Source organism: Rutilus rutilus (assembly GCF_951802725.1).
Source record: "Rutilus rutilus genome assembly, chromosome: 3".
NCBI lineage: Eukaryota > Metazoa > Chordata > Actinopteri > Cypriniformes > Leuciscidae > Rutilus > Rutilus rutilus.
The window spans coordinates 32,579,644-32,584,811 of record NC_140211.1 but is presented as its reverse complement, the minus strand read 5'-3'; positions in this window follow the sequence as shown (position 1 = coordinate 32,584,811).

Below are 5,168 nucleotides of genomic sequence, written 5' to 3'. Positions count from 1 at the left end.
TAATCGATACTGTAACAACAATGGCATCTGCTTTTCAGATTAAGTGAATCATGTGATGGCGAACACTTCGTCTTTGTCCTCGGGAAGACAGCGCTGGTTAATAATTGCCCCACGAGGACCAATTTACCAGCACCCATGTGACTCGTATCCCCCAACGTTACAGCCTCATGACATTCCGCACACACACACAAACACCCTTTTGTGTATAACTGAGAATACGAGAAATATCTTTTCTTTTATTTTCATAATGTGTGTACATTCCTATATGCACGTGTAATAGAGGTGTGGGTTGCTAAGAGTAAAATCTTGAATTCTAAATGTTCACTGAAAGAAGGTTCCTCAATAGTGTCTTGTAAACCGACCCCGACATGGTCGTAAACTTTATGACTCCAAAGCTGCATCTTATCCAGTTCCTATGCAAGCCAACATTCCAACACATGGAACTTTTCAGGGAACTTTTCAGAGAAAACCCTTCAAATGTTTGATACGTATTCCTTTGTTTCCCAGGTGTCTTCACTTACCATAACGGAAACACTGACAATTTTATTGTGTGTTTAATCAAACTTTATTTGTGTGTAATCATGCATATAAATGTAACGTTATGTTTCCTTTATATTTACCTGTCATAATTGGTATCTGTCTGACCGTCCTGTTTTAATTCAACCAGTCACACATAGGAGATTACAGTAAAATGTATTGTTCTGTGTGTACAGTCGTAAGAGGAAATATGAATTATTTCTCTCATAAGACATATGGTAAAGGTAGGCGTGTCTTCTCCACACAAAGAGAATCTTTCCCGCCTCAGATAAGAAGATCTGATTCGCTGTCGTTCCAGAGAGAAGGCGTAAACAGAGGTCTGTTAAAAGGCAGAAACCCCCTCATCTCGCTCTCTGATCCCTGCTCTTCTCTTCTCCGGCCTCTCTCATCCCGGAACTCCTCCTCTTCTCCCCGGCTTCAAGAAACATCTGAAAGGCTCAGGCCTTCTCCTCGGACCAACACATGTTCGAGTCGTAGCTGCCGTTCTTCGCAACTAAGCTCATACGTGCCTTTCCCCTCCAAAAGGGAAACGATCTGAACTTTCTCGGTAACGTTAAATTCAAGTGAGCCTTTCAAGCTTCCCGCGACACCAGAAGACGCAACAGAAACCGGACACTGTCCGTGTTTCCTTCCTGTCTCAGCCTCACCCGAACAGAGAACAGACTTGCAAGTATCTTTTGATCTCTCTCTAACAGCTGATTCCTGGTGTCTAGCTCGTAGGTCTGTGAATTAAGTTACCGTCTATCTTTTATCTCTTTATTTCTTTCTTGCTTTCTTTCTTTCATTTTCATTTTATTCTGATCACATATTTTTCTTGTTTGTTTAAATGTTTGTTTGTTTTATTGTTTGCATTTTACGTACGTTTATATTTGTAGCTTATATAATCTCTTAGTGTGTGCCATTTTATTAATAAACCCATTTATACCTTTAACTGTCCCTGTGTTTGAAAAACCACTTTTTATGAAGTCAATGAAATCAAAGATCTTATTTAAGCTACACGCTCTATATTATAGGCTAGCCTACTTTGAGTAGGCCTAGTTTTAATTTATAAACCCAAAAAGGCTTTGTCTTCGTGGCCAGAAGATAAACTTTCTTGGAGTTTTGTAAACAGGAATACTTCTTCTTAACTGTGATAGTCTTACATTTATTCGCGGGACAAATAACTGATGACGAAACCAGTTACAGAATGAGGCATTTCCTATAATTGATAAAGTAAATGCATATGCGATTTATGAATTATGACCATAAGTTATGATTATTAATATTTCTAAAATTCCCTATATCCTTGAGCTAATTCGCATTAACCCAGAGGCATTTACGCTACAATACAAAACATCAAATGCTCTGGAATAGAGAAAAGATGCAAACCCAACATTAAGAAATACATGAGGCTGAGAGGTCTCACTCTCAGCATCATGGGCTAATCTGAAATACAGAAAGGCCCCAAACCCTTTGCTACATTTCATTATATAGTCAGGACCTTTTTCACTTGGAAACATGTACTAACAAAAGAAATTTGCATTCAGAGGTTACACCTTTTGGGGGTGTGTGACCATTTGTCAGGAGATCACCTTCCATTGTATGTCAGTTATCTTTAAACTCATAAAAACCTTATTACCTTTTGTTTTACTTATTTGGAAATGAGACATTTGTACCAGTCACACTGAGACATTTGAAATGATACCAAACATGAAAAATACATTTTCTTGGGTGAATTCAGGCGATCTGAACATGAGAGAGGGGGAGTGGGGAAGAGGGGGAGAGATGTGTTCTGAGGTGAGACTTTGCCGCTCACATGGTGAGTTCAAATGGTAATTTCCAGAGAGGTCCTTTGTCCTCTCAGGGTCTGGTCCCTCTTCAAACAGACTGTCCGGCATTTACTAATTTCTCAATTCTTACAATAGTAAACTATAAGTATGATATTATGTTCACTTAAAGAAAACTTTCAATTTTACTATGTTTAAATGGTAAGATTGGGGGTCCCCCACCACTATCAACGTGAGGAGTAACAATGAGGCCAGCAGCAAATAAGCTAAGAGAGGGGCGGAAGGTTAGCGAAGAGGCCTTTTAAAGCTTGACAAAGGACACACCTCGCAGGCTGGCTCAACCAATGAGAAGGGCGGAATTTCTGGCGGCAGTTTCCTCTGTGGGGAAGAATAAAGAGTCATATCATGTACACAATCATTTCGATCTTCAAAGTACCAATTTATAGAGACCAAACATGGTATGCGTGGGGTTACGTCGACTGTAGGTACTATAATCAGATAGTAAATCTACTGACGCTTAGAATACTTCCGGTGGCGCTGCTCTGCTGGCGACCCGGACTCAGGTGTTGGTTACATTGATTACGTGTTGGAAATTTGTAAAATTATAACTTAACTTGTTTAAGATTTGTTTTTTTATTTATTTTTTTATTTTTGTTGTTTTTATTATTTGATCCTGAAGACGGTCGCTCGCATTATACCATGGGGACCTGTATTACCCCTTTTCCACCAAGGCAGTGCTGGTGCTGGTTCAGAGCCAGAGCCTAGTTTCAAATCAGTTCTTTGCTTTTCCACACAAATAAACCTGGCTCTGGGCCAAGAAAACAGGTTCCAACTCAGCACCAACTTTGCGCTGGTCTAGAGATAAGAACCGGTTACGTCAGGTGCTGGGGGCGAGATTATCGTAACGTTCGAAAACAAAAACTTCGGGGCGCCATTTTTAAAACACCGGTCAGCTGTTGACTTTAGCTTTGGCCATGGACGGAAAACAAAAACAACCGTGGTCTGTGGAGGAAACTAACTGTTTGCTGGCTTTGTGGTCCTCCACCGAAATTCAAAATAAATTGGATGGAGCTGTGCGGACAAAACCGTCTTTGAAAAGCTACAGAATGAAATGTCGATAGCGGGTTACCAGAGGAGTGTAGACCAACTGATAAAAAATAAAAAAAAAATAAAAAAAGATTATCGGGACCAAAAAAAGGAGCTTGGGCGAAGTGTCTTAATACACAAAGTGGAAGCAAAGGTGCAAGTAAACTCTTTATTGGTAGGTCAAAAGACAAAAACAGTTCATAAACTCGGGTGGGCTAGTGGCGCAGGGACAAGATGGTCAGCGTGCTGGTGAAGAGTGGTGGTGGTGGTGGTGAATCCAGTGCAGGTGAACATCCAGACGAGACAAAAACCACGAAGACACCGAACAGGAAACTCGAACCAGGAACAGGACTGTAGACAGCACACAATGAACACACACTGAGGACACCAAACAACGATCTGACAAAGAGAGGAGAGTGCGATGAGTCTTTATAGGTGAGTGAATTGGCAGCAGCTGGTGCGGGGAATGAGATCAGCTGGCGCGCTGATCAGTTGAAACGAGCGGTAACGCCCACTCACACACACCCACACACACAGAACAACAAATACATGAGACACGAAGAAAACAGTGAATTCATGAACCGTGACACGAAGTGGTAGCGGCGGTCGGCAAAGAAGATCCCCACATTTCGACGTCCTGGACTCCATACTTGGTGACCGACCAGCATGCCAAACCACCGGGGCACTTAACTCTGCCACAGCCTTGTTAGAGGCTATGGTGAATGGAGAGGCAGACAATTCCAATGATTCAGGTGGGTCTTATATTTCATATGTTTCAATGTCAATCATGTCTTTTTTAACCGTGTAGCCAGCTATGTCTTGTTTTAAAGTTATATACGCATGGTTAACATTAGTTAGGTGATGACAAGCAAAGTGTAGCAAGCTACCGCTAGCAAACTTAGCTGTTTACAGTAGCTAAACGTTAACGCTGTATTAACGTTACTGTTTTAAAACCGTTTTAACAGTTTAAATGGTCGGTAGCTAACATTAGCAGATAAGCCCATTGACAGCGACGTTATTGTTCATATTTTGGCACAATGTTTCTGACCGTAGTAACTTAGTGGTCTTATAGTGACTAAAAGTGTGATGTGAGATGCTAAAACGAAACTACACGCTGTTTTCAGGCAGGTAAGTTAACGTAACTTTGACTTTTGTGCTCATCAACTATTTAGTCCATACATCAGATTTTGATTTGACTGTTATTCACCAACAAAATGTCCTGTTTGTGCTACACTTTTAAAAGCCAAACCAACATTCAGCTGGAGGTTTGCTCACTTATAAAATAATACATGCTCTGTATGCAGTCTGCAGCTTACATCAGGGGATGATTAGGAGAAGCAAACACACAACCACTTTTATTTCCTGTTATGAGAACTGAATTTGAAGATTTTTTTTATTTATGACACAGTTAAACAACAGCTAAATCACCTCATGATTTTTTAGGCCAAAGAAAAAAAGGAGGGATGTTTCATAAAGGTGACTCAGGTCTTATTGTGAAAAGTGTGCCTTGAATGAGCTTTATAAACTAAACCTGCTCCCTGTTTTGGTTGTTTATAGAGTTGTCTGTAACTGGGGAGGAAGGGGATGTTGATGATGACACGGAGCTACCACCACCACCACCACCGGACTGCAACTCGCCCGGTACCATCTGCCTCCGTGTCATCACGGCAAGCCAAACGAGGTAAGATATTTTGTGCTATGTGTTAAGCGTTTCCTTAATGTTTACATGTTCTACATAGCCTCATAGCTTACATATTGTCCAACAAGCATTTAACCTAG